This window comes from Pan troglodytes, chromosome 3 (genome assembly GCF_028858775.2).
Source record: "Pan troglodytes isolate AG18354 chromosome 3, NHGRI_mPanTro3-v2.0_pri, whole genome shotgun sequence".
NCBI classification, from domain to species: Eukaryota; Metazoa; Chordata; class Mammalia; order Primates; family Hominidae; genus Pan; species Pan troglodytes.
Genome location: NC_072401.2, coordinates 77,344,558 through 77,352,168, shown reverse-complemented (window position 1 = coordinate 77,352,168; position 7,611 = coordinate 77,344,558). Strand labels below are relative to the sequence as shown.

The 7,611-nt window shown below is 41.2% G+C and overlaps 1 non-coding gene across 1 annotated transcript; it reads left to right on the top strand.

The window, feature by feature from the left end:
- Nucleotides 1-306: 306 nt before the first annotated feature.
- On the top strand, nucleotides 307-410 carry LOC112209126 (small nucleolar RNA U13). The gene has a single exon (XR_002943793.1). It is a non-coding gene; the product is annotated as a small nucleolar RNA U13 (small nucleolar RNA).
- The last annotated feature ends 7,201 nt before the right edge of the window (nucleotides 411-7,611 follow it).

Genomic DNA, 7,611 nt, shown 5'->3' with positions numbered 1-7,611 from the left:
ATATGAAAAAATGCTCAACATCACTAATCATCAGGCAAATGCAAATTAACACCACAATGAGATATCATCTTACACCAGTCAGAATGGCTATTATTAAAAAGTCAAAATCAATAAATGATGGCAAGGATGCAGAGAAAAGGGAATGCTTATACACCGTTGGTGGGAATGTAAATTAGTATAACCTCTATGGAAAACAGTATGGAGATTTATCAAAGAACTAAAACTAGAACTACTATTTGATCCAGCAATCCCACTACTAGGTATCTAACCTAAGGAGAAGAAATAATTATATAAAAAAGATACCTGATCTTTTTGTAGTTCATGAGCATGATGATTGGTTGTTCATGTACATGTGTGAGATGTGTCACCCTCGAACCTTGTGGCGATGTTGGAATATTACCTGTCTGACATGAAGAAAATTAAAAAATTTTTAAAAGTTTAAAAAGATATCTGCACTCATGTGTTTATGATAGCACCATTTATAATAGCAAAGATATGGAATTAGCCTAAGTGTCTATTAATGGATGACTGGATAAAGAAAATGTGGTGTGTGTATATATATTTATATGAATATGACTCAGCCATAAAAAAGAATGAAATCATGTCTTTTACAGCAAAATGGATGGAAATGGAGGCCACTATCTTAAGTGAAAGAACTTAGAAACGGAGAATCAAATACTACATGTTGTCATTTATAAGCAGGAGCTAAACAATGGGTCCACATGGACCTACAGAGTGGAATAACAAACACTGGAGACTCCAAAAGCGGGAAAGTGGGAGAGAGGTGAGGAATGAGAAGTTACCTAATGGATACAATGTACACTATTCAGGTGATGGTTACACTAAAAGCCCAGACTTCACCACTCCACAGTATATCCATGTAACAAAATTGCACTTGTACCCCGTAAATCTGTTTTTTAAATAGGAAGGGGGGGAAACCCAATATGACTGGCATCCTTAGAAGAAGAAGAGTCCTGCATGCACAGAGGGAAGACCATGTGAAAAGGCAGCAAGAGGCGAGCCATCTGTAAATCAAGGGTAGCCATCTACAGAATCCAGGATAGAAGCCTCAGAGGAAGCCAACCCTGCTGGCACCTTGATCTACAACAAGCTTGTCCAACCCACAGCCCACTGGCTGCATGTGGCCCAGGATGGCTTTGAATGTGGCCATACACAAATTGATAAACTTTCTTAAAACATTAGGACATTTTTTTGCGATTTTTTTTTTTAGCTCATCAGCTATCGTTAGTGTATTTTATGTGTGGCCCAAGATAATTCTTCTTCTTCCAATGTGGCCCAGGAAAGCCAAAAGTTTGGAAACCTCTGAATTCAAGACCTTCCTGCAACCAAAACTGTGAGAAAATAAATGCCTGTTGTTTAAGCCACTGAGGCTGTGGTATTTTGTGATGGCACCCTAGCAACCTAATACACAACCTTATTTCTCACGTTCTATTTCTGTTCCTGTGTGCTCTATCACAAGTGAAATGCTGGAAATTCTGAAGATATGAATGCTTCCAATGTAAACACATTTCTTAAGTACCTTCTGCAAAGTTTGTGTAAATGCCTTTAGAAATTATGGCCCCCAAGATTATTCCTATGGCAATGGAGAGATGGTTTTTAAAATAACTTCTATGGTAATATAGATGACTTAGGAGCAACCGTGAAGTTGATTTGTGGTAGGCTACCAGCCAGGATCTTAAACTTAGCTTTATTAGTGCACCAGAGTTGGCTGAAAACAAGAATGCTGAACTTTTGCCATTCAAGCTCATTGAAATGTACAAACCAGACAGAAAATATGTTACTTTTCAGTAAAGGATATTTCTTTCTAGTGGCTAAAATACCCCTACTCCTTTCTGAGACATTGTCTTCTAACGAGCAAAATACTGAAGAAGATATATTATCAAATTGGCCAGGGACAGTGGCTCACGCCTGTAATCCCAGCACTTTGGGAGGCCGAGGCGGGTGGATCACTTGGGGCTAGAAATTAGAGACCAGCCTGGGCAACATGGTGAAACCCCATCTCTACAAAAAATCAGAAAGTTAGCCGGACATGGTGGCATGTGCCTGTGGTCTCAGCTACTCTGGAGGCTGAGGTGGAAGGATCGCTTAAGCCCAGGAGGTCGAGGCTTCAATGAGCCATGATCACACCACTGCACCCCAGCCTGGGCAACAGAGCAAGACCCTGTCTTAAAAAAAAAAAGGGATGGGAGTGTAGCATTAGAGCAAAGGAGGTTGGTGGACAGTTGTAAGAGGTGTTCATCCAGGTCACTATCCCTGTCTCAGCAGAGCCACTCTCCAGGCATAGAAAGCTGGTGCTTTCCAGAGTAGCATCTCTCATCCAGACAGTGCCAGGTTGGCACTACCAACTTTGAATGCTCCAAGGTGACCCTGGTTTTTCTGTTTAACTACTGTTTATCCAAAAAGGACACAGTTTGACTTGTGTCAATTTGATTTGGAAAAGGAAGGATTTGATTTCCTCTTTCTAATGACAAATTGCATTCAGGTTGGCATTTTAGCTGTTCACAAATTCTTCAAGTCCTCATTTACAGGCAGTTTCTTGCTTTACTCTGGGAGACATCAATCATACCCATTGTATGTGGATTTTACTAAGCACTGAGAGCAGCCTTTCCTCCAGGTTTTGGAAAGCACATTGCTGTGATCTCATGAATGGACAATTACACCTGGTTTCCAGCAGGAAAAAAATATCTATTCTAGGCACTAGCGTTCTTTATTTACCTCCCTCAGCAATTCCCTGGCTGCCCCTTGCTGCTCTTTAACTGTGTCCTGCCCACATATGTGTGTGCTCAGTTTCTGTGGCAAGTTGTACTTATCACATCCAAACATCCCTCTTGAATACCAGGGCACAGTTTATAATTTCTGTTTCACATGGGAGTAACAGAATATCCAAGTAATTCTAGTGAAAGTTTGTTTGGTTGCAAGAAATGCACAAATTAGTTTGAATGAAAGTAGGAATTTCTTGTGGCGGGGGATGGGTTGCAGGGGTACAGGGTCTTGTTCAGTTGCCCAGGCTGGAGTGAAGTGGCGCCATCATGGCACATGGCAACTTTGATCTTCTGGGCTCAAGCCATCCTCCCGCCTCAGCCTCCTGAGCATCTGGGACTACAGGTACATGGCATCACACAGCTAATTTTTTTTAACTTTTTTTGTAGGCTGGGCATGGTGGCTCACGCCTGTAATCCCAGCACTTTGGGAGGCCGAGGCGGGCAGATCACGAGATCAGGAGATTGAGAATATCCTGGCCAACATCGTGAAACCTCGTCTGTACTAAAATGCAAAAAATTAGCTGGGCGTGGTGGCATGAGCCTGTAGTGCCAGGTACTCGGGAGGCTGAGGTAGTGGGAGTCACTTGAACCCGGGAGGCGGAGGTTGCAGTGAGCCAAGATTGTGCCACTGCACTCCAGCCTGGCGACAGAGCAAGACTTCGTCTCAAAAAAAAAAAAAAAAAGTTTTTTGTAGAGCCAAGGCCTTGCTATGTTGTGTAGGCAGGTCTTGAACTCCTAGCTTCAAGAGATCCTCCCACCTTGGCCTCCCAAAGTGTTGTGATTACAGGTGTGAGCCACTGCATCCAGCCAGAACTTCTTATAAGAATACACATCTTATGGAAATTGAAGGCACTAAACCCAAACCTCACCCAGGCAAAGCAGCTTCCCTCAAGTTTGGCTCTAGTATGCAGGGTGAGAAGAGGGGGAGCTTATAAGAATGACTGGGGCTTTCCTAGAAATGCCACTCACAAGATCGCGTATAAAACAACCTTCAAATTTGCTTGGAGGCCTAAGGAGGAAAGAAAATTATTGAAATATATCTTTATGTGTGATATGGTTTGGCTGTCTCCCTACCCAAATCTCATCCTGAATTGCATGTAGCTCCCATAATTCCCACATGTCATGAGAGGGATCCAGTGGGAGGGAACTGAATCGTGGGGGCGAGTCTTCCCCATGCTGTTCTTGTGATAGTGAATAAGTCTCAGGAGATCTGACGGTTTTCTAAAGGGTAGTTCCCTTGCACATGCTTTCCTGCCCACCTCCATGTAAGATGTGACTTTGCTCCTCATTTGCCTTCCGCCATGATCATGAGGCCTCCCCAGCCACATGGAACTGTGAGTCAATTAAACTTCTTTCCTTTATAAATTGCCCAGTCTTTTTTTTTTTCTTTTGATCATTCTTTTTTTTTCTTTTTTTATTATTATACTTTAAGTTTTAGGGTACATGTGCACAATGTGCAGGTTAGTTACATATGTATACATGTGCCATGCTGGTGCGCTGCACCCACTAACTCGTCATCTAGCATTAGGTATATCTCCCAATGCTATCCCTCCCCCATCCCCCCACCCCACAATAGTCCCCAGAGTGTGATGTTCCCCTTCCTGTGCCCATATGTTCTCATTGTTCAATTCCCACCTATGAGTGAGAATATGCAGTGTTTGGTTTTTTGTTCTTGCGATAGTTTACTGAGAATGATGATTTCCAATTTCATCCATGTCCCTACAAAGGACATGAACTCACCATTTTTTATGGCTGCATAGTATTCCATGGTGTATATGTGCCACATTTTCTTAATCCAGTCTATCATTGTTGGACATTTGGGTTGGTTCCAAGTCTTTGCTATTGTGAATAGTGCTGCAATAAACATACATGTACATGTGTCTTTATAGCAGCATGATTTATAGTCCTTTGGGTATATACCCAGTAATGGGATGGCTGGGTCAAATGGTATTTCCAGTTCTAGATCCCTGAGGAATCGCCACACTGTCTTCCACAATGGTTGAACTAGTTTACAGTGCCACCAACAGTGCAAAAGTGTCCCTATTTCTCCACATCCTCTCCAGCACCTGTTTTTTCCTGACTTTTTAATGATTGCTATTCTAACTGGTGTGAGATTATATCTCATTGTGGTTTTGATTTGCATTTCTCTGATGGCCAGTGATGATGAGCATTTTTTCATGTGTTTTTTGGCTGCATAAATGTCTTCTTTTGAGAAGTGTCTGTTCATGTCCTTTGCCCACTTTTTGATGGGGTTGTTTGTTTTTTTCTTGTAAATTTGTTTGAGTTCATTGTAGATTCTGGCTATTAGCCCTTGTCAGATGAGTAGGTTGTGAAAATTTTCACCCATTTTGTGGGTTGCCTGTTCACTCTGATGGTAGTTTCTTTTGCTGTGCAGAAGCTCTTTAGTTTAATTAGATCCCATTTGTCAATTTTGACTTTTGTTGCCATTGCTTTTGGTGTTTTAGACATGAAGTCCTTGCCCATGCCTCTGTCCTGAATGGTAATGCCTAGGTTTTCTTCTAGGGTTTTTATGGTTTTAGGTCTAATGTTTAAGTCTTTAATCCATCTTGAATTGATTTTTGTATAACGTGTAAGGAAGGGATCCAGTTTCAGCTACATATGGCTAGCCAGTTTTCCCAGCACCACTTATTAAATAGGGAATCCTTTCCCCATTGCTTGTTTTTCTCAGGTTTGTCAAAGATCAGATAGTTGTAGATATGCAGCATTATTTCTGAGGGCTCTGTTCTGTTCCATTGATCTATATCTCTGTTTTGGCACCAGTACCATGCTGTTTTGGTTACTGTAGCCTTGTAGTATAGTTTGAAGTCAGGTAGTGGGATGCCGCCAGCTTTGTTCTTTTGGCTTAGGATTGACTTGGTGATGCGGGCTCTTTTTTGGTTCCATATGAATTTTAAAGTAGTTTTTTCCAATTCTGTGAAGAAAGTCATTGATAGCTTGATGGGGATGGCATTGAATCTATAAATTACCTTGGGCAGTATGGCCATTTTCACGATATTGATTCTTCCTAGCCATGAGCATGGAATGTTCTTCCATTTGTTTGTGTCCTCTTTTATTTCATCGAGCAGTGATTTGTAGTTCTCCTTGAAGAGGTCCTTCACGTCCCTTGTAAGGTGGATTCCTAGGTATTTTATTCTCTTTGAAGCAATTGTGAATGGGAGTTCACTCATGATTTGGCTCTCTGTTTGTCTGTTATTGGTGTATAAGAATGCTTGTGATTTTTGTACATTAATTTTGTATCCTGAGCCTTTGCTGAAGTTGCTTATCAGCTTAAGGAGATTTTGGGCTGATACAATGGGGTTTTCTAGATATAAATTACCCAGTCTTTGATATGTCTTTATTTGCAGTGTGAGAACAGACTAATACAATGTGACTTTTTTTTTTAATTATAAAAAGTATTCTGTACTGCCTCTGGGTGACACAGTGATTTTAATTACATAGGCCCTTTCTTTTCACCTTTCCTGCTCTTTCTCCAACAATTGTTGGAAGATGGGTTAATAAGAGTCTCTTTCAGAGCTCTCCCAGGCAACCTTTCTATCCGTGACACTGCCTCATCCAGTCTTTCATCTCCTCTTCTCTTTTTGCTGCTCTTCCATTCTTATCCTTTGCTTGCTTGGTCAGCTGCCTTTCTCAACTTTATTTCTGCACCTTCTCTCTTAAGTTTAACTTGATCCACAGCTTCATCCCTTTATTAAGCCACACACTTATTCTTTTTTTTTTTTTTTTTTTTGAGGCTGGAGTGCACAATCTCAGCTCACTGCAACCTCCGCCTCCCGGGTTCAAGCAATTCTCCTACCTCAGCCTCCTGAGTAGTTGGGATTACAGGCACGTACCACCACTCCTGGCTAATTTTTGTTTTTTTTAGTAGAGATGGGGTTTCACCATGTTGGTCAGGCTGGTCTTGAACTCCTGACCTCGTGATCCACCCACCTCAGCCTCCCGAAGTGCTGGGATTACAGGCATGAGTCACCATGCCTGGCCGCCACACACTTATTCTATATGACCTTTCAATGCAAATCTTGTCTCTGTAACCATTGGGTCAGATTCCCAAGAGGGAAAATCTGACTGGTCACTTTCCATCCAGTAGCTTTATAGGTGTGGGCCACGTGTCCACCAAGATCTAATCAGAGCAACTGAAGGAGGAAGGGGGTCACATGCTAGCTCCCTAGTTTAGGGCACACAATGTTAGGAGGGAGTGTTGTGAGAGACAACAAACAGACTGCTATGTCCTCCACTCCCAAGTCTCCCAGCTCTCCCTGGTAAAACCAGCCCAAGATGCCAGAGCTTCTGATGCTTAATCCAATGCTGTATCCACTAGAATATTTACAATGAATATGCTAAAAATGAAGTTTCTCCATCCAGAAATAGACCCACATATGTGCAGTCAATTGATTAACAACAAAAGTAATACTGAAGTGAGAAAGTATAGCCTTTTCATAAATAGTGCTGAAGCAATTGGATCTCCTTATGGGAGGAAAAGTAAACCTTGACCCCTACCTCATATCACACTCAAAAGTTAATTTGAGATGCAGTATAGATAGGAATGTAAAAGGTAAAATAAGAAGGCTTATAAAAGATATGTAGGAGAATATATTCTTGACCTATGGGTAGGCAAAGATTTCTTCAACAGTGCACAAAAAACCCTATAATAGCAAAATAAAAAGTTTTTAATAAATTGAGGGTCAATAAAATTTTTAATAAATTGAGTCTCAATAAAATTAATTTCTGTTCTTCACTATAAAGATAGTAAACAAAAAAGCCACAGAATGTGAGAAAATTTGGTAATACATAGTACAAAAAAGGATTCATA